Consider the following 22,637-nt stretch of genomic DNA (forward strand, 5'->3'; position numbering starts at 1 on the left):
TGTAGTCTACGGCGGTTTCTGATGACACTTTGCACCTATGCACCCAGCTTCCCTGGTGTAGGTATCCTGGTTCCCAGGGTATCCACAGGTGGGGTGCCTCTCAACCCTTTCATCTTCCACGGGGTTTCTTCAGGGTCCTCTGTTAAGGGTCCTTCTTCTTAAAAACTGAAACTGCGACTTACCCATTGACTTGTATTGAGCACACGTTCATGTTCCCACTCTGCACACGGCCTCCATGGGGTTCCTGGGTACGTACCTTGGGTGGTTCCTTGGGTCCCTGGCTTTTATATGTCATCTGGGTTCCAGTCTCGACTTATGTCGTGGTTTGCATTCCACTATTTTAGTATATGGTTAGGTCTTCCCCTGGAGACCTCTGTGTATTTGTGCTACTTACGTGTTCTAATACCAAAGTATTGTGTGTATTGTGGTTATATCTCTGGGTAGGAGATATTCAATGTGTTAGTGAGTGTTTATTATAAACATATTTTTATAACCACACTGTGTGGTTCTTTTTCACTTAACCTACACTATAAGATCCTGCACTGGTAAAAGAAGCTGCTTTACACTAAGCCTGGAGGCTGCTCTCCACAGCTACCACTTAGAGAGCTTTCTAAGGTTGTCTAAGACCACTAAAATCACCATATGGGTTGTCTAGATAAAAAAAAATGTAAACACATTGCATAACTGGTATACATTATTACGACATGACATGGTTTCAGGTTGTAATCTTGTCATCGCATACAATGTTACACTTTGTCCGATATAACTATTTTTATGGGATGCAGTTGTATTACATAATAGGCTAATGCATGTATATACCCCTCTTTCTGCTCCTGACGCTTGTCCCCTCTATCCCATTGCATATTCCCTTTTATCCATTCCCCTTCTTGATGTTTGGCTAGTGAGCTTCCCCCGTTTCCTTTCCCACTAGGTATGCCTGAAATGGGGACCAATAATTTTTGGGTGAGCGACTAGCTTGGGACAACAATATGTTATAGACATCCGATTGCGTATTACAATACACCATGGATAGAACTCGCGTCTCCTGAGGCGGAAGCCGGGAACCAAGGGCTTACCATTTTTTAAAATTGATTATATTGTGATTTATTGCAATTTTTAAAGCGATTTCTAGAAAGTTGTGTGATTGGGACACTTCTTTTAAAAAAGTTAATTCACGTACCCCTAACCCCCACGCGATCCTCCCGAGGTCACGCGCTCCTTGGTGGCCGATTTGGGTCTACTGGACCGCGGGACGAGGCAATCGAGCATCGTTTTGCACAGGCGCCATCTTGGGGCAGGAACGGTCGGCACTCTAGTGTTGCGGGCGATTTGGCCCTCACACTACATATAGGGCTGACAGAAACGAAGCCTCATTGATAGAACTCGCGACTCCTGAGGCGGAAGCCAGGAGCCAAGGGCTTACCATTTTTTAAAATTGATTATATTGTGATTTATTGCAATTTTTAAAGCGATTTCTAGAAAGTTGTGTGATTGGGACACTTCTTTTAAAAAAGTTAATTCACGTACCCCTAACACCCACGCGATCCTCCCGAGGTCACGTGCTCCTTGGTGGCCGATTTGGGTCTCCTGGACCGCGGGACAAGGCAATCGAGCATCGTTTTGCACAGGCGCCATCTTGGTGCAGGAACGGTCGGCGCTCTAGTGTTGCGGGCGATTTGGCCCTCACACTACAAAATGCCCTCTATACGTCGTACGCGCAGCGGACGCGACAATGGCGCGCCGGAGGTGCGCCAGAGGTAACCCCGTCTGCGCCCGTCCGCGCCAGACCGAGTCTAGGGCCTAGTACGCCAATCTCTATGTCTCGCAACATGCAAGTCTACTCTAGGGACTCTCTATTCCTACTGAACCAGCCCCTCCTGTCCCCCTGTGCCCACTCTATCTCAGTCGATGGGCCGGGGAACTACTGTGCCCACTGCCCGTATAGGCTTTCTTCCCCTAAGCCCTGCCCTCCAGCCCAGATCGTTTTTAATATGGCTATGCTAAACTGTCGATCCCTACCTAGGCACGCACAGGAAGTCTACATGCTCCTAGAGGAACATAAACTGGAGATACTGTTTCTAACAGAAACTTGGCTCTCACCAGACTCTGACCCGGACATAGTCCAGGCGCTGCCGCCGGGCTTTCTAATACAACACTGGGACCGAGTCAAGGGGAGGGGAGGAGGGATAGCCATAATCTATAGAGACAATCTCTCTTGCCGGCTTCACGGCAGTCCTCTTGCTGATTGTGAAAATGTCAATTTCGCAATCCAAATCTCCCCATGTAAATCTCTTTCGGGAGTCTTAATTTACCGACCCCCAGGTGCGATGGGACAATTCTATAGCTCCCTTGTGGAAACTTCAATGGCTCTGGCTGGTACTCTTCCCAATCTCATGATCTTGGGGGATTTAAACATCCACTACGATAACAGGGGAGACAACCGAGCCTCTGAACTATTAGCAGATTTAGCAACTCATCAACTACACCTGGGGAGCCACATACCTACTCACTCTGAGGGGCACTTGCTGGACCCCATTTTTTCAAACATCTCGGATCTTAAAGTAATGGCACCAATTCCGATACCGTGGTCTGACCACATGCTCATTCCATTTAGCTGGTGGATTCCGACCACGCCCCGCCCCAGGTTAGCTCCCTGCTGGCCAACACGCCCTTGGTCTAAACTTGACCCTGATAAATGGAACCATGCACGAGAGCTTCTCTCTCCCCTCCTCGAAGCAGAACCCAAAGATCTGGACACCACATTTTCTGTATGGATCGAAAACTCTTTGAACACAGTCCTTCTAAAACAAATCTCCCCTAAACCACGGGAAAAAACCACCTTGCCCTGGTTTACAAAGGAAGTGCGTCTCCTGAAAAAACTCTGTAAAGAAGCGTAAAGAGCTTGGAGGAAGGACTACGATCCTAACAGTAAGAAGGAATATAAACTTAATATTCTTAACTACAAGAAGGCCCTCAAAACGGCGCAAGCAGTGTTCTTCGAAGAAAGGATAAGTGCAGCCTCTAGCTCATCAAGAGAAACCTTCCAAATTGTAAAGAAACTCCTAAAAACCCCGGAGCCCCCTCACCTGGTGGACCCTTCGGACAACCGATGTAATGAATTAGCCAAATTCTTTGAGCAAAAGATTCAAAATATTTTGAAACAACTCCCTCCCCACAATCCTGCCAACCCACTGGATCCGCCCTTGACACCATTACAGGATCCTAAGACGGGACTGGATGCGTTCACTCCGATTACTGAGGACACCCTCTCGCCAATGTTTCAGTCAATCAAGAGTGGTTCGCCGTTAGATCCAGCCCCAGTGAAGGCCTTGAAACTCGTTGCATCTACCATTCTTGCCCCAATGGTGAACGTGATAAACTCCTCCCTCTCGCAGGGCACTGTCCCCCCGAGCTGGAAGAAGGCTGTGGTTAAGGCCTTACTAAAAAAGCTGAATCTAGACCCGCTGGATTTGAACAACTTTAGGCCAATTTCCCTTCTCCCAAGTACCAGCAAGGTGGCTGAAAAATTCATTAACGGCCAGCTGTCTAACTATCTGGAATCAAGCAAATTACTCATGCCCTCACAGATGGGTTTTCGCCCGGGTCAGGGCACGGAGACGACGATGGTTGCGGTAGTCGAGGAGGCCAGGAAGATCATTGACGCAGGAGGATCAGTGGCAGTGATCCTCCTTGATCTGAGTGCGGCCTTCGATACCGTCAACCACCATACGCTGGTTCAACGGCTCAGGGAACTGGGCATCTCCGGTCTTGCACTGTCCTGGCTGAGATCTTTTTTACACAACCGCTCCTTCCATTTGGAGCTTCCAATTACAGCTCCAAAGTGACCCCGATATACTGCGGAGTCCCGCAGGGCTCTTCATTGAGCCCTACGCTCCTCAACGTATATATGTCTCCCCTGGAAAAAATTGTTGCTTCCTATGGAATTAAACTGTTGACCTATGCTGACGACACTCAGCTCGTCGTATCCCTTAACCAAAAGAACAACACTGCCACCGACTTGTATTCCTGCCTTGGGGATATAACTAGCTGGATGGACAAGTCCCAGCTAAAATTGAATAGCGACAAAACAGAGATCCTGGTCATGGGCAAGCAGTCCCATTATTGTCCAGAGACCCTGTGGCCCCCCTGTATGGGTACACCTCCCATCCCAAAATCTGACATCAAAAGCCTTGGGATCTGGCTGGATCAAGATCTTACACTTAGTACTCAAGCAAGGAAAACGATTGGAGCCTGTTATGGTCTCCTCCGTACTGCCCGTAAAATCCTACCCCTACTCCCCTTTCAGTCCAGGAAACTCCTGGTTCAGGGATTGATATTGTCCAGATTGGATTATGGAAATGCCCTCTACCTTGGGGTACCAAAGAAAGTGACAGCTAAACTGCAGGTCGTGCAAAACACTGCGGCCCGGATCCTCACAGGCACCAACAATCGTTGTTCGGCCAAACCGGTCCTTAGAGCACTTCACTGGCTGCCAATACAAGAGAGAGTATACTTCAAGGCCCTTTGTATAACTCACAAAATTTTACATTGTAAGCCCCCACCCATTCTCAAAGATCTTATTGCTCCTTACACAACAAACAGAACCCTTCGGTCTATGAACCTCCACCTGGCCCTGACACCTAGGATTAAGAGAGCTCGAGCTGGAGGCTGCCTTTTTTCTTATAATGCTTCCAAACTTTGGAATTCACTCCCTTTGGAAATTCGTGCTCAACCCAATCTAGCCTCCTTCCGTAAACTTCTAAAAACTTGGCTGTTCCCTTAATTCTCCTCATGTGTCCATGCCTGTTCGCATCATCAGCGCTGGGACGCTCACGGGCAGCCATGCGCTCTAGAAATCCTTAAACATAAACATAAACATAAAAATGTCTGACTGCCATTCCTGTATTGTGGGAGCTGTCCCACAATACAGGCCACCTCATTGCTACGCAACGTTTGGCTAGCAAAAACCTCCTTGCCACTAGCTTTGTATTGCATACACTGATTGTCTTGTCATACCCAAGCAATGCAAGCATGGGGTCTATTTCCAATGTAGTGCTAAGAATGGAGTTTAGTAGATGGAAGATATTTCCCCAGAAGCTGGCAATAACCGGGCAATGCCAGGCTACGTGTATGAAATTTGGAGTATGTGCATGACATCGTGGGCACTCTTTTGTGTCCCTAAGTCCGTATGTGAAATGTCCCTCCAGGGTGTAGTATATTTTATTTATATACTTAAAATTAATGAGCCTGTGTCTGCCATTTAGAGACACTGAGCGGGTCACTGAGCAACAGTACTGACAACTTTTGTCATCTATCTGTTTCCCCAAATCTCTCTGCCATTCTAGTCGCGCTTTTGTGAGCTTCAGCCTACACTCTTCCTGCACCAATGCATATATTTTCATTATTAGTCTAGCAGGGGAGTCTGACTGTATTAGTGCTGTAAACGGTGATATATCCGGAGGGTCATGCAGGTGTTCTCCCAGCATTTTGCGCAGGGCATGCCTCACTCTGAAATATTGGAACTGTGTTATGGGCTTTCTGTTCTCTGTGATCCCCTACAGGGCTTCCCATTCTTTAACCATCCAGTTTTCAAAGAGATCACCCTTTTTGTAATTCCCATCTGTTGTAATGCTCACACAACCCCCCTTTCCTGACTTATATCCAGCCAAGTGCACCACTCCACCCTCATATGCAGAGAGTACAGTAGGGAGCCTGTGTAATATTCTAGGATTCGTTTCTAGGCGTAGGTTGTTGAGTTCAGGGAGTCTAGGACTCCGTGCCTCCTTGCAGGGTTACAATATAGCATTCGGGAGAGTGTGTGAATTTGAATTTGAATTTAAAGTATTTATTGAGCGCTCGTACACCAGGCGGTTTCATGGCGCTATTGAGGAGAAAGAATGATTCCTGAGTGGAAGGGAGGGATTTAGATTTTAAAAGCCTGCGAGAACAAATGGGTTTTTAGGGTGCTGCGGAACTCCAGGTAAGATGATGTTGATCTCATTTGGAGGGGTAGAGAGTTCCAAAATAGCAGAGCCAGAGCGGAGAACTTAGAGCCTCCCATTCTGCTCTTCTTAAACCTGGGCACCACCAAAAGGGACAGAGAAGAAGAACGCAGTTGTCTGCTAGAGGTATAGGGTACGATTTTGGACCTAATAAAAGAAGGAGCTGTTCCCGCAAGGGCCTGAAACGTCATACATCCCATCTTAAAAAGGGCCCTTTCTCTAATAGGGAGCCAATGGAGGGATCTTAAGAGGGGAGTGGTATGGTGTGATTTGGGTAAGCCATGTACCAAGCGGGCGGCTTGGTTCTGCACCAATTGAAGCCGTCGGATGGAGTATGCAGGGGCGCCGTTGTACAGGACATTCCCATAATCTAAACGGGAAAGGACCATAGCTATCAAGATCAGTTTGAGGGCGGAGAAAGAGAAAAACCGTGAGATCTTCCGAATAGTGCGCAAGGTAAAAAAACAAGAAGAAACCACTGTGCTGATCTGGGAGTTTAAAGTGAGTTGATGGTTAAGGGTGATCCCCAAGGTCTTAACAGAGAAAGAAGGAGAAGGGGAGGGACCAAGAGAGGGGGGCCAGAAAAAGGGAGACCAGGGGTTAAGTTTACCGCCAGTGATAAGAAGCTCGGTCTTGTCAGGGTTGAGCTTGAGATGGTTGAAGCTCATCCAATCCCTGACAAAGACCATCACTGATTGAAAATTATAAATAGAATCAGGGGAATCAGAGAGGTTAAAAATGAGCTGGAGGTCATTGGCGTAATTAAACACCGTGACCTCCATCATCTGCAGTGCAAAGATGAGCGGAAAGATATATAAGTTAAAAAGAAGGGGGGAAAGAGAAGATCCCTGAGGGAGGCCACATTGAACTTTGCGGCCCTGGGAGGAAAAGTTCGCCAGATTGACTGCCTGTGAGCGATCGCTCAAAAATGATCTTAACCAGGCCAAGGCAGAACCTCCAATGCCTGCCGCCTCGACACGGGAAAGAAGGATGGTATGGTCCACCGTGTCGAAGGCGGCCGATAAATCAGGCAAAACCAGTGCCTGGGGAAGATACGTGTCTTGCCCCTCCCTAAGTGTGTCTAAGACAGATGCCACCACTTTTTCAGTGGAATGGAGAGGGCGGAACCCGGCTTGGCAAGGTGCGAGATAGCCACTGTCCTCGATGAAAGAACTGAGGACTTTAGTAGCGTGGCGTTCGAGGACTTTGGCTAAGTAGGGAAGAAGAGAAATCGGCCGAAAATTTGCAAGCGCTGTAGGATCTGCCCTGGTTTTTTTAGGATAGGGATGATGGTGGCTGCTTTGTGACATGTGGGAACGGTACCTGACTTGAGGATCTCATTAAGAAAAGTGAGGGGAGGGGAAGGACAAATTAGAAAGATGTCTCGCAAGATGTGGGCCGGGCAGGGGTCGGAAGGGGATCCCGACTTGATGCAAGAAAGCAGAGGGAGGAAGATTTCTTTAGACAGCGGGGCTATGTGGTCGAGGTGATAGGTTTTGGGTGGGGGATCAGGGGTTGGGAATGCTGGGGAGGGAGGGGAAATGTTGGCCTTGATGTCTGTAATTTTTGGCGTCTAAGATGGTTGCAACTTTTCGAGATGTATCTGTGGTGGTATTTGCCTGCTGTCCAGCCAGTAAAGTGCCAGTACGCCCTGTGCAACTCTGTAGTATAACTCCATATTGGGCGCATCGAGGCCACCCATATCATAGGGTTAATACTAGTGTCTTCCATTGCATCCTGGGTTGCTTTCCCACCCAAACCAGTCTCAGCAGCAAGGACCTTAAGATGTCGAATAATTCTCGTGACAGTGGTATGGGTATATTCTGAAACAAGAACATAAATCTGGGGAGCACCACCATCTTAATAATAACGACACGCCCCATTAGGGATAAAGGCAGTGAGATCAACCTTCGATATCTCCCTCCAATTTCTGTATTGCCTTGCTGAAATTTTCATTCAGTATCTGCTCTAGATCTGTATGTATTTATACACTGAGGTACCTAAAAGGCTCCTCTGGCCAATGAAGGGGAAATCCGATGTTATTCGAGTTGTGTTGGGGGAGAGTGGAAAAACAATGGACTTATCCCAGTTAATCTGGTGCCCAGAGAGGCCCCCAAAATGGACTACCTCTGTCAGCACTGCAGAAAGGTTCCTCTCTGGGTCTCGCACGTATAACAGTGTATCATCCGCATGCGCTGAGACTATTAAGTTGTTAACTTGTAGTCAGGGAACCGTATACCCCTATGGCCATGATATTCCCTTAGTGCACAGGCCAAGGGTTCGGCAACTATGGCAGACAACAGGGGGGAAAGAGGACATCCTTGCCTGGTGCCTCTCATGATTTCTATAGGATTTGTGATTATATTCCATACTCTTATACTAGCCGAGGGCTTGTGTACAATACCTCTATTAGCTTAAATCACGGGTACTCAAAGTACGACCCATTGGCCGCCAGCGGCCCGGCAAGCCTTCCTTGGCGGCCCGCGGACCTTACAGACATCGTACCTGTGTTCTTTTTTTCTTTTTTTTAAGTGTCAGCAAACACCACTGGTACTGCTCTGTGGGGGCTGGGCGATTCCAGCCACAGTTAGAGTGGAGCTGCAGGGGCGCTAAGGAGAGGTGAACAAAGCCTCATTAACAAGTAAATGGTCTTTTAAAGACCTGTGAAGTACTGGGGTGCGTGTGCTTGGAAAACAGTGTCAGCCCGGGCTGACACACACACACGGGGGAGTGGGGGGGGGGGGACAGCGGGTGAAGTGACAGAGGACAGCAGGGACTGAGAGCCCGGGTGAGGTGGGAGGGCAGCAGTGAGTGAGAGCCCGGGTGAGGTGGGAGGGCAGCAGGGAGTGAGACCTTGGTGAGGTGGGAGGGCAGCAGTGAGTGAGAGCCCGGTGAGGTGGGAGGGCAGCAGGGAGTGAGAGCCCAGGTGAGGTCGGAGGGCAGCAGGGCAGCAGAGAGTGAGAGCCCAGTGAGGTGGGAGGGCAGCAGGGAGTGAGAGCCCAGTGAGGTGGGAGGGCAGCAGTGAATGAGAGCCCGGGTGAGGTGGGAGGGCAGCAGTGAGTGAGAGCCCGGTGAGGTGGGAGGGCAGCAGGGAGTGAGAGCCCGGGTGAGGTGTGAGGGCAGCAGGGAGTGAGAGCCCGGGTGAGGTGGGTGGGCAGCAGGGAGTGAGAGCCCGGTGAGGTGGGAGGGCAGCAGGGAGTGAGAGCCCGGGTGAGGTCGGAGGGCAGCAGAGAGTGAGAGCCCAGTGAGGTGGGAGGGCAGCAGGGAGTGAGAGCCCAGTGAGGTGGGAGGGCAGCAGTGAATGAGAGCCCGGGTGAGGTGGGAGGGCAGCAGTGAGTGAGAGCCCGGTGAGGTGGGAGGGCAGCAGGGAGTGAGAGCCCGGGTGAGGTGTGAGGGCAGCAGGGAGTGAGAGCCCGGGTGAGGTGGGTGGGCAGCAGGGAGTGAGAGCCCGGTGAGGTGGGAGGGCAGCAGGGAGTGAGAGCCCCGGGAGGTGGGAGGGCAGCAGGGAGTGAGAGCCTGGGTGAGGTCAGAGGGCAGCAGAGAGTGAGAGCCCGTGTGAGGTGCTCCCCTGCATGCTATGGCGGCTTTCTTGAAAACCGTGTGAGGAGAAGACCTAAGAGAGAACCTGGATTCCCTGTTCTAGAAAGAGAAGAGTGACACAGGATTCTTTTCAAGCTAGGAGCGACCACTTGAATAATCGAAGGAGTTACGATGTGGGCACGAAAGGGTTGATTGTCCCCTGAGGTACTCTTGGATTAAGTACCCAGATTTTCCTATCCCAGTACAACTAGGAACTTGTGAGTGCGCCTGCACCTTTGTATAAGTGTATGCCCTTGTCCTGACGAAGCCCATAGAAACGAGTGGCTGAAACGCGACCGCGACAGCGTCGACATTCTATGAAAGAGTCCACTTTAAAGTTTAACTTGGTTTATACTCCAATATAAGCGCCTTATAAATAATCAGTTAGGAGTGACATACCTCTGGGGCTGCTTAGGACTTCCTAGAAGTGTAGCACTTTGATGTAAGAGTGCACACGCTGATATTGTCATATTTGTTTTAGGGTATATATGTTCTGTATATGTTTTGTAGATATTGTATATGTGATGTATATATATATATTGTATATTGTATTGTATATAGAGATGAATGCAAACTAGGGTGTTTCATTGTTGTATAGTCTTTTGTTGATATTTCTTTTTGTACCCCACCTTGTCTTTTGATACGTATATATGTTATTGTGATTAGTGAATATAATTGTTTCTAAAAATCATTTTGAAAACATCAGGGTTTTTTGTCTATCCCTTTATGAAAATAAATATTGAATCGATCCCTCTGTACTTTTTCTTATTTATCCACATCTTCTGATGTATTTTGCTCATGTATAGGAGGGTAATTTGGGCATAACCCCTGTTTTTTCCTAGCGGGTTAGGTGGGAGGCCAGCAGGGAGTGAGAGCCCGGTGAGGTTGGAGAGCAGCAGGGAGTGAGAGCCTGGGTGAGGTGGGAGGGCAGCAGGGAGTGAGAGCCATGTGAGGTGAGAGAGGGCAGCAAGAAGGGAGAGCTGGGTGAGGTGACAGAGGGTAGCAGGGAGTGAGAGCCGGGTGAGGTGACAGAGGGCAGCAGGGAGGGAGAGCTGGGTGAGGTGACAGAGGGTAGCAGGGAGTGAGAGCCGGGTGAGGTGAGACAGATGGAGATAGAGACAGATAAAGACATATAGAGACAGAGACAGATAGAGGCAGAGACACATAGAGACAGGGGCAGACAGAGCTAGATAGGGTCAGAGACAGGGACAGACAGAGACAGATAGAGGCAGAAACAGATAGAGGTAGAGACAGACAGCGATAGAGACAGAGAGACATACAGAGAGAGACATACAGAGATAGAGGCAGGGACAGATTGAGACAGAGATAGACAGAGACAGATAGAGGCAGAGACAGACAGAGATAGAGACAAAGAGAGATAGAGACAGAGACAGACCGAGACAGGCAGAGACAAAGAGGGAGACAGAGACAGGGAGACAGAGACAGGGACAGACAGAGACAGATAGAGGCAGGGACAGGAACAGACAGATAGAGGCAGAGTGACGGGGAGACGGAGAGGGAGATGGAGACGGAGGGAGACAGAGGGAGACATAGGGAAACAGAGGGAAGGAGAGGGAGGGAGAGAAAGGGAGACACAGGGTCACAGAGGGAGGGGGAGGGAGATAGAGGGAGACAGAGAGAGGCAGACAGAGAGAGAGGGAGACGGAGTGAGTCAGGGGGAGACAGGGTGAGGGAGAGGGAGACAGAGGGAGGGAGAAAAAGGGAGGGAGACAGAGGGAGGGAGACAGAGGGAGAGAGAGGGAGACAGGGAGAGAGTGAGACAGAGAGAGAGGGAGACAGAGGGAGGGAGACAGAGGGAGACAGAGAGAGAGGGAATCGGAGGTACAGAGGCAGAGGGAGCAAGTCAGGGAGAGACAGAGGGAGGGAGAGGGAGACAGATGGAGACAGGCAGAGGGAGGGAGACAGACACAGGGAGGGAGACAGACAGGGGGAGGGAGACGGACAGAGGGAGGGAGACAGACAGAGGGAGGGAGACAGACATAGGGAGACAGAGGGAGGGAGATAGAGGGAGTGAGACAGAGAGAGGGAGACAGAGAGAGGGAGACAGAGAGAGGGAGACAGACAGAGGGAGACAGACAGAGGGAGACAGAGGGAGGGAGATAGAGAGAGGGAGACAGAGAGAGGGAGACAGACAGAGGGAGACAGACAGAGGGAGATAGACAGAGGGAAACAGACAGAGGGAGACAGACAGAGGGAGACAGGCAGAGGGAGACAGAGGGAGAGGGAGGAAAAGGGAGACAGAGGGTGACAGAGGGAGGGAGGGGGAGAAAGAGAGAGGTAGACAGAGGGAGACAGAGAGAGGCAGACAGAGAGAGGGAGACGGAGGGAGTCAGGGGAGACGTAGTGAGGGAGAGGGAGACACACAGAGGGAGGGAGACAGAGAGAGACAGGGACAGAGGGAGACAGAGAGAGAGGGAGACAGAGAGGGAGTGAGACAGAGAGAGAGAGGGAGGGAGAGATAGAGAGATACAGAGAGAGAGAGATACAGAGAGAGAGAGAGAGAGAGAGAGAGAGAGAGAGAGAGAGAGAGAGAGATAGATGTGTGTATGCCGGGTCTGTTGGCTCAGTGGACGAAGGCGTCCGCTGCAGGGGCCTGTGTTCAACCTCATGGTTAAAGTTTTTTTTGCTCTAGCCCCTCCCTCCTCCCCCACTGACCCCGCCTCCATGTTGCGGCCCTCGGCCACAAACCAGACTGCAAATTCGGTCCCCGGGAGAAAGTTGCGAGTACCCATGGCTTAAGGTATACTTCCCCCAACCCCAATTTTGCGTAGAAAGGCCTTTAGAAAACCCCACTCCACAGAGTCAAATGCTTTCGGAATCGAGGAACACCTCTGCGGCCTTTACCTCTGGATCTATATATTGAATGGCGCAGAATAATGTCCTTAAATTGTATGTTAATGTTCGACCCGAAACAAATACCGCCTGTTTAGCACTCACCACTTCTGGTAGCAAGAGCGAAAGCCTGTTGGCCAGGATTTTTGCATATATTTTAGTGTGGAAATTCAATAGTGACAATTAATGCTTCGTGTAAGGTTGAGGGCATGATTCCTGCCTTCTGTTATTTCTCCATATAGGGTAACTAAGTGTGGAATAAGAATATCTTGGAACTCTTTGTAAAAGGCTACTGTTAGGCCTGTGTTCTGTGGTGAGCCAATGCATCTGTAGGTATTCCAGATATTCCGCCATAGCGGCCTCATCAAATTTGATGTGTGCACTGTATAAATTAGCATAGTATCGCTTAAACCTGTGCGCTATGTGTTCAACGTCAGTGATCTCCTTGTCCTCATCTAATATACTTGCAATTACAGTGGTTTCTCAATTAGAGCTCATAGGTGCCGCTAATGCAGCGCTGGGACGTTCCCCCTCTCCATATCTGCTCGCTGTGGCACACGTCCCCAAGTGCCTAATCTCATCCTTAGCAGAATCCTGATACTCAGAGAACTTGGACTTAATGTCTCCAAAGGTTCCTGTATCACCTGTTCTTTTATGTTGTGCTTCCAGCTCTGATATGTCTATCTCTAGTTGCATTAACCTATTATGGATAGATTTCAGGACTGCTGCGTGCTTAGTAATCGTGATACCCCTAGCATATACTTTAAAAGCTTCCCACACTGTGCTAAAGTGGTCCACTGTGCCAGCATTTATGCTAAAGTATTCCTCTATTGCATGCGCCATCTCCGCTTTAAATATTGGGTCAAGCAATGAGTAGGGAGGGGGGTCTCCATGTGAACGGAGCCATACAACGCAGATGCAATGTGAAGTCTAAAATTACCAGGGAGTGGTCTGAATAAGTGCGTGGGAGTGGCTTGCAATTAACTGTTTTACAAGACTTTGCGATATGAGCCAGTAATCTATTCGCATATGTGTATCATACACCGACGAGTAATACGTGTATCCACCCTCATTCAGATGCTGTTGTCTCCATATATCCACTAGGCCTGCGCTACGTGCAATATCTAGAAGTGCTTTGGCAGATGCTGACTGACGCCGGGGAGGACCTTGTGACCGATCCAAACCAGGGTCCAGTATGCAATTAAAATCAACCCCCCACCCCAGACCTGTGGAAAACTGCCTCTCTGCATCAGGTGATTCTGAAGATTGTAGAAGAAGTGCGGGTCATCATTATTAGGGCAATATAACCTTACTAGCTCCACTTCTAAGTCTTCTTTTCGCCATGTAGCGATAACTTATCAGCCCTCCTTATCTGCTTGTATGTTTGTCAACTTTATCCATGCTTCACCATCTGTCCATATGAGGACCCCCTCAGACATGGGATGTGAAGCCTGCTGCATTATAAGACTCCAGCAATACGAAAGGGGATGATGGACGGACTGTTGAACAATGCAAGCACTCACCCCCAGTCAACTGATCTGGGTTTAATCCATCATCATTCTTTAGCTCACTCCACCACCCCAGTTCAAACATGGCCATATGCGAATCAGTCTGACCCTTTGCCTCATGGGAATAGTCCAGCCCGAACTGCCAAGCCATGTCTTCCCTGGACCGGAAACAAGCATCCTGGGACCGGTTTCTGGCTAATCAGCCGTCACCAGCCAGGCTAACTTGAATTCAGTGGCAAAGTGAGCAAGGGACCCACGTCTGGGCATACCCTGCCAACTTAGGGCGAACAAAGCAATACCAAAGGGGATGATGGACGGAGTGTTGAACAATGCAAGCACTCACCCCCAGTCAACTGATCTGGGTTTAATCCATCATCATTCCTTAGCTCACTCCGCCACCCCAGTTCAGACATGGCCAGATGCAAATCAGTCTGACCCTGTGCTTCATGGGAACAGTCCAGCCCAAACTGCCAAGCCATGTCTTCCCTGGACCGGAAACAAGCATCCTGAGACCAGTTTCTGGCTAATCAGCCGTCTTCAGCCAGGATAGTGTGTTTCGCTGTCCCTAGCCCAACAGTCATGTTGATGGGGTCAGTGGCTGTCCAACATGCGACAGCCAACAGGAGCGTGTTTTGTATGTGCCCATTGCAACTCCCCCCCCCCCCCCCCCGGCTTCACCGCTCCAGACTTTTACCTTGGGACTCGGCTCTCTAAGTTCCCCTCAGCTCCCTGGGTCCTCGAGCACCGCTCAATCTCGTCAGAAGGGATGCCGCTTCAATGTACCTGTAAGTGACCTTGCCTCGCCTCTCCGTTCACTGTGGCTCTCTTCGATCCTATGTGGGACTGCTTTGCTCGCACTGCACCGCGGTCTTTTCCCCACCTGCCATTTTGGCCTCCGGAGGATATTTATGTACGGAGCGATTTCTCTCACTTCGGCGAGTTCGCTCTGACTTCCAACACCTGATTCTCTACACCGGGTTGCTCGCTGGGCAGCACCCTGCTTACTGCATAATATTTTACGCTGTGGGTGACAGGATTCTGTTGCTTCGGTAGTCGACTTGCCGGATCTCTACTTAGATGCGGCCATCCTGAAGCCAGACAAGCTCCGCCCCCTGGGTTATCTTGATTAGTGCAGGGTGCTAAACTTACATAAGTGAGCACCATATACTAAGCCAGCCTCCTACAGGGAGCCTCCCCGGGCTGCTTCTTATGGACAGCAACCTCTTTGCTGCAGCCACCAGACTGCTAGTGCTCTTGGTACCCGGAGACCGAGTAGGCTGGGCCCCGGCCTCTTTTCTACTTTACTTTTACCTCATGGCAAATTTTACTGCTTCATGCCTCAAGGGTCTCACCACCCAGGTGTCATTCTATGTTGGGCTTCCAGTACTTGCAGGAGTCTGGGCCATTTAGGCAGTGCCCCAGCCTCTGCTTCACTTTTCTTCTCCTTTGGGGTGTACTCCACTGCCACATGCCCCAAGGGTCTCCCCGCCTGTGTGTTCTCCCGCGCCGGGCCGTCAGTATCAGCAGAAGCCGGGAGCCATGTAGGCTGCAACCCAGTCGCATCCCATGTGTGTCTTACTGCATATGTGTCATCTATTGCCAGGCCATGTGTGCATTATTCGGATGGGCAGCAGGATTCCTGCGCGCTGGCTCAGGCCATCCACAGCTTATCAATGGCATGAGTGGACTCAGCTATTTTGGAAAAGGGGGGTGGTGATGGACAGAGTTTCTGAATGATGCAGAATACTCTTACCAAGTCAAGAGATCATGGTTTTAATCCATCACTGTTCTTTAGCTCAATGCACCATCCCAGCTCAGAACCTGGCTATATGCAAATTAGTCTGTTCCTGTCCCAGTGCATGCTGGGAACAGGGCAAACTAAACTACCAAGCCAATTCTTATACTGGGAAGGAAACAAGCATCCGGGGACCGGTTTCTGGCATCACAGCCTTCTTCGGCCCGGCTTGCTTGAATCCTGATGGTGCAATGAGCAAGGGACTCACGTCTGAGCATACCCTCCCACACATAGTGTGGATAAACCGATATTGGAAAAGGGGGGTGGTGATGGACAGAGTTTCTGAATGATGCAGAATACTCTTACCAAGTCAAGAGATCATGGTTTTAATACATCACCGTTTTTTAGCTCAATGCACCATCCCAGCTCAGAACCTGGCTATATGCAAATTAGTCTGTTCCTGTCCCAGTGCATGCTGGGAACAGGGTAAACCAAACTACCAAACCAATTCTTATACTGGGAAGGAAACAAGCTTCCGGGGACCGGTTTCTGGCATCACAGCCTTCTTCGGCCCGGCTTGCTTGAATCCTGATGGTGCAATGAGCAAGGGACTCACGTCTGAGCATACCCTCCCACACATAGTGTGGATAAACCGATTTTGGAAAAGGGGGGTGGTGATGGACAGAGTTTCTGAATGATGCAGAATACTCTTACCAAGTCAAAAGATCATGGTTTTAATCCATCACCGTTTTTTAGCTCAATGCACCATCCCAGCTCAGAACCTGGCTATATGCAAATTAGTCTGTTCCTGTCCCAGTGCATGCTGGGAACAGGGCAAACTAAACTACCAAGCCAATTCTTATACTGGGAAGGAAACAAGCTTCCGGGGACCGGTTTCTGGCATCACAGCCTTCTTGGCCCGGCTTGCTTGAATCCTGATGGTGCAATGAGCAAGGGGCTCACGTCTGAGCATACCCTCCCACACATAGTGTGGATAAACCGATTTTGGAAAAGGGGGTGGTGATGGACAGAGTTTCTGAATGATGCAGAATACTCTTACCAAGTCAAGAGATCATGGTTTTAATCCATCACTGTTTTTTAGCTCAATGCACCATCCCAGCTCAGAACCTGGCTATATGCAAATTAGTCTGTTCCTGACCCAGTGCATGATGGTAACCGGGCAAACCAAACTACCAAGCCAATTCTTATACTGGGAAGGAAACAAGCTTCCGGGGACCGGTTTCTGTCATCACAGCCTTCTTCGGCCCGGCTTGCTTGAATCCTGATGGTGCAATGAGCAAGGGACTCACGTCTGAGCATACCCTCCCACACATAGTGTGGATAAACCGATTTTGGAAAAGGGGGGTGGTGATGGACAGAGTTTCTGAATGATGCAGAATACTCTTACCAAGTCAAGAGATCATGGTTTTAATCCATCACCGTTTTTTAGCTCAATGCACCATCCCAGCTCAGAACCTGGCTATATGCAAATTAGTCTGTTCCTGTCCCAGTGCATGCTGGGAACAGGGCAAACTAAACTACCAAGCCAATTCTTATACTGGGAAGGAAACAAGCTTCCGGGGACCGGTTTCTGGCATCACAGCCTTCTTCGGCCCGGCTTGCTTGAATCCTGATGGTGCAATGAGCAAGGGGCTCACGTCTGAGCATACCCTCCCACACATAGTGTGGATAAACCGATTTTGGAAAAGGGGGTGGTGATGGACAGAGTTTCTGAATGATGCAGAATACTCTTACCAAGTCAAGAGATCATGGTTTTAATACATCACCGTTTTTTAGCTCAATGCACCATCCCAGCTCAGAACCTGGCTATATGCAAATTAGTCTGTTCCTGTCCCAGTGCATGCTGGGAACAGGGCAAACCAAACTACCAAACCAATTCTTATACTGGGAAGGAAACAAGCTTCCGGGGACCGGTTTCTGGCATCACAGCCTTCTTCGGCCCGGCTTGCTTGAACCCTGATGGTGCAATGAGCAAGGGACTCACGTCTGAGCATACCCTCCCACACATAGTGTGGATAAACCGATTTTGGAAAAGGGGGGTGGTGATGGACAGAGTTTCTGAATGATGCAGAATACTCTTACCAAGTCAAGAGATCATGGTTTTAATCCATCACCGTTTTTTAGCTCAATGCACCATCCCAGCTCAGAACCTGGCTATATGCAAATTAGTCTGTTCCTGTCCCAGTGCATGCTGGGAACAGGGCAAACTAAACTACCAAGCCAATTCTTATACTGGGAAGGAAACAAGCTTCCGGGGACCGGTTTCTGGCATCACAGCCTTCTTGGCCCGGCTTGCTTGAATCCTGATGGTGCAATGAGCAAGGGGCTCACGTCTGAGCATACCCTCCCACACATAGTGTGGATAAACCGATTTTGGAAAAGGGGGTGGTGATGGACAGAGTTTCTGAATGATGCAGAATACTCTTGCCAAGTCAAGAGATCATGGTTTTAATCCATCACTGTTTTTTAGCTCAATGCACCATCCCAGCTCAGAACCTGGCTATATGCAAATTAGTCTGTTCCTGACCCAGTGCATGATGGTAACCGGGCAAACCAAACTACCAAGCCAATTCTTATACTGGGAAGGAAACAAGCTTCCGGGGACCGGTTTCTGTCATCACAGCCTTCTTCGGCCCGGCTTGCTTGAATCCTGATGGTGCAATGAGCAAGGGACTCACGTCTGAGCATACCCTCCCACACATAGTGTGGATAAACCGATTTTGGAAAAGGGGGGTGGTGATGGACAGAGTTTCTGAATGATGCAGAATACTCTTACCAAGTCAAGAGATCATGGTTTTAATCCATCACCGTTTTTTAGCTCAATGCACCATCCCAGCTCAGAACCTGGCTATATGCAAATTAGTCTGTTCCTGTCCCAGTGCATGCTGGGAACAGGGCAAACTAAACTACCAAGCCAATTCTTATACTGGGAAGAAAACAAGCTTCCGGGGACCGGTTTCTGGCATCACAGCCTTCTTCGGCCCGGCTTGCTTGAATCCTGATGGTGCAATGAGCAAGGGGCTCACGTCTGAGCATACCCTCCCACACATAGTGTGGATAAACCGATTTTGGAAAAGGGGGGTGGTGATGGAGAGAGTTTCTGAATGATGCAGAATACTCTTACCAAGTCAAGAGATCATGGTTTTAATCCATCACCGTTTTTTAGCTCAATGCACCATCCCAGCTCAGAACCTGGCTATATGCAAATTAGTCTGTTCCTGTCCCAGTGCATGCTGGGAACAGGGCAAACTAAACTACCAAGCCAATTCTTATACTGGGAAGGAAACAAGCTTCCGGGGACCGGTTTCTGGCATCACAGTCTTCTTCGGCCCGGCTTGCTTGAATCCTGATGGTGCAATGAGCAAGGGACTCACGTCTGAGCATACCCTCCCACTCATAGTGTGGATAAACCGATTTTGGAAAAGGGGGGTGGTGATGGACAGAGTTTCTGAATGATGCAGAATACTCTTACCAAGTCAAGAGATCATGGTTTTAATCCATCACCGTTTTTTAGCTCAATGCACCATCCCAGCTCAGAACCTGGCTATATGCAAATTAGTCTGTTCCTGTCCCAGTGCATGCTGGGAACAGGGCAAACCAAACTACCAAGCCAATTCTTATACTGGGAAGGAAACAAGCTTCCGGGGACCGGTTTCTGGCATCACCGCCTTCTTCGGCCCGGCCTGCTTGAATCCTGATGGTGCAATGAGCAAGGGACTCACGTCTGAGCATACCCTCCCACACATAGTGTGGATAAACCGATTTTGGAAAAGGGGGGTGGTGATGGACAGAGTTTCTGAATGATGCAGAATACTCTTACCAAGTCAAGAGATCATGGTTTTAATCCATCACCGTTTTTTAGGTCAATGCAGCATCCCAGCTCAGAACCTGGCTATATGCAAATTAGTCTGTTCCTGTCCCAGTGCATGCTGGGAACAGGGCAAACCAAACTACCAAGCCAATTTTTATACTGGGAAGGAAACAAGCTTCCGGGGACCGGTTTCTGGCATCACAGCCTTCTTCGGCCCGGCTTGCTTGAATCCTGATGGTGCAATGAGCAGATGCCAGAAACCGGTCCCCGGAAGCTTGTTTCCTTACCAGCATAACAATTGGCTTGGTAGTTTGGTTTGCCCTATTCCCAGCATGCACTGGGACAGGAACAGGCTAATTTGCATATAGCCAGGTTCTGAGCTGGGATGGTGCATTAAGCTAAAAAACGGTGATGGATTAAAACCATGATCTCTTGACTTGGTAAGAGTATTCTGCATCATTCAGAAACTCTGTCCATCAGCACCCCCCTTTTCCAAAATCGGTTTATCCACACTATGTGTGGGAGGGTATGCTCAGACGTGAGTCCCTTGCTCATTGCACCATCAGGATTCAAGCAAGCCGGGCCGAAGAAGGCTGTGATGCCAGAAACCGGTCCCCGGAAGCTTGTTTCCTTACCAGCATAAGAATTGGCTTGGTAGTTTGGTTTGCCCTATTCCCATCATGCACTGGGACAGGAACAGACTAATTTGCATATAGCCAGGTTCTGAGCTGTGATGGTGCATTGAGCTAAAAAACGGTGATGGATTAAAACCATGATCTCTTGACTTGGTAAGAGTATTCTGCATCATTCAGAAACTCTGTCCATCACCACCCCCCTTTTCCAAAATGAGTGGACTCACCTGCCACCTAGGCAGCACTTCTTCTTTCTCCTTGGGCCGGACTTCCCTTCAAGAGATCTTCACAACAGCAACCCCAGGGACCTTGGGTTCACAGTTTTTCACTTTGGGGAGGGGGAACGTGTGTTGTATGATTTTCTAGAAATTAGGGGATGGTTCGATGGGCTTGGGAGCCCTAAGCTTCGGCGGCCATCTTGTTTGGCGCCTGCCCACTGCCAGGGGTGTACATTAATGGCAGTTGTTGAGAGAAGAAACATGATTGTATTCATCAAGTGGAGAGTTCTACTTTTGAAAAAGGCAATTATGTAACAATTCACATATGCACACTGTTTCAGGAGTGAGGCTGCAATTCAGGAGCTCAGAGAAATGATTTTGCAGCTGCAAACCAGATGAATGTTTGGCAGCCATTTTGAATATTGAAAAAAGAAGCAGTTATGAGCAAATTGTTAAAAAGAAACAAAACCTACAATGAGGACAAATAATGATTAATTTGAGCTAAAAAGGATATAGCTTTTTTCTTACCAATATATCTGACTGAATAGAAAAAAATTGTTTGGTTTAAGGACATCCATAGTGAATTTTAATGAAGCTTTTTTACCTGCAGTACTTTTCAGTGGAGATCATTTGCATAGCTGCAGGTCTTTCTGAACACACAAATAGGGTCTGCGATTCGGTGGGTTGATGAGCCCAGACCATCATGCGGTTAAAGGAAGTAAACAGGGCTATGGATAGAGAAGGGATTAGAGATGGGGTTGGTGTTCTACAAAAATATTCTGTTTTAAGTTAAGGCAAGTATATGGGTAAGTACACATTTACTACTTTTACTGCCACATCTACGTAACTTGAAGACACTGCCTTCCTAATAGAGCTTCTAAACTTCTAAGAGTTCTTCTAAATTCCAGCTGGTACCATGGGGTATTGAAGATTTCCCTTGCAGGGTCACATCCATGGCAGATTTTCAGAACTCCCACTTAAGATAAATGTGTATATAAATCATCAAAATAGAATTTATTTGTGTATTAATAATCAGTGGACATACGTTGGACACCGTTAGTTCAATAGCTAGTTGGTATGTTGGAAATCTGGCCCTTTTGGACCAACCCTGAAAGGCTCTGATTTAGTAGAACAAAGTCTTTGACCAGATGGGGTGTCTCACAATCTTCCTTTATTTGTATCCGCAGGACGTGCAGAGTTGTGTGTAACACGAGAAGAACAATCTGTGTGAACCATGCGCCTCCATGTGCCCACCACCGATGGCCCAAGGGTGAGACAGTGAAGACACCCTGTCCACAGTCGCCATGTCCAAGAACTAGTGCAGAACCAGGGGGCAATGCCTGATAAATCCAACGTCCTTCTTTCAAAGGTAATCAACATTCGTTTCTCTGTTGTGGCACAGGAAAAAGTATACTGGTCTTTGGAAACCGCAAGTACCTGCTTATCTTTCTGCCCAATCACCATGGTTTTTAAATGCACAGTGCCCCATTAAATGTTCAGACCTGACAGCTCGGCTGCACCGTATAGAACCATCTCAGGTTATAGATGGTTGTAACATGTGAGGACAATACATTTCTACCAATGAGATATGGTCTAGTACAGGGCTCAATCGGGGGTACACGCGGGTAGTCAGCGTCCAAGTTGGGCCCCACTAAGATATGCAGAATTCGCCCAGGTGTAGGTTTCAGACATCGGGACACTTTCAGCAGCGCCTGCACATTGTCTGCTTTGTTCTGAGCAGCAACGTGCTGACGAGGGGGCTTTTGTACTTTTAAGTTCCAGTTGTCCCAAAACAAAGGCCGAGGTTAAGGGGCCATCAGGCCTCCTTTTGTTCAGGTATCTTGGCTGGGAGCTAATGGGAGCTTCAAACCTAAATGCAATGGAGAAGAAACAAAGACAGACAGTTTATCACTTCACAGGTACTTAAGAGAGGCATGCTTTTGACTTTGTTCAGTCCCTTTATATAGGAGGTATGCATGCACTGAAAACATTAAAGATGTGTTGGTCTGACCCAAGATTTACACAAAAAATGTTTAAATAGCACTATTTTGTTTTTATTTCTTTTATAGCGCTATGCCCTTGACATAACACAAACATTATACACTGACAATAAAGCACAAGTGTGTAAATCAATGTACAGGATGTGTTACTTAAGACAGTGAGGGTTACAAGGTGTAGGAGTCACGTGTCCTCCATAGTTCAATATGCTATATTAGAAGGGTTACAATTTATGAACGTCAAGTAACAAAATGACTTTTGTGTTAAAAGCAGTACCCAC

General features: G+C 48.7%; 1 protein-coding gene across 2 annotated transcripts in view; it reads left to right on the plus strand.

Moving 5' to 3' along the window:
* The window catches only part of B4GALNT1 (beta-1,4-N-acetyl-galactosaminyltransferase 1), a 702,884-nt gene that overhangs the window by 84,441 nt on the left and 595,806 nt on the right, over positions 1–22,637 (plus strand). For both annotated transcript variants that reach the window (XM_078688946.1, XM_078688955.1), the window contains exon 2: positions 21,547–21,728. The gene's annotated coding sequence lies outside the window, so the exon portion shown is untranslated. The remainder of the gene's footprint in view (positions 1–21,546; positions 21,729–22,637) is intronic.

This window comes from Lissotriton helveticus, chromosome 1_1 (genome assembly GCF_964261635.1).
Source record: "Lissotriton helveticus chromosome 1_1, aLisHel1.1, whole genome shotgun sequence".
NCBI classification, from domain to species: Eukaryota; Metazoa; Chordata; class Amphibia; order Caudata; family Salamandridae; genus Lissotriton; species Lissotriton helveticus.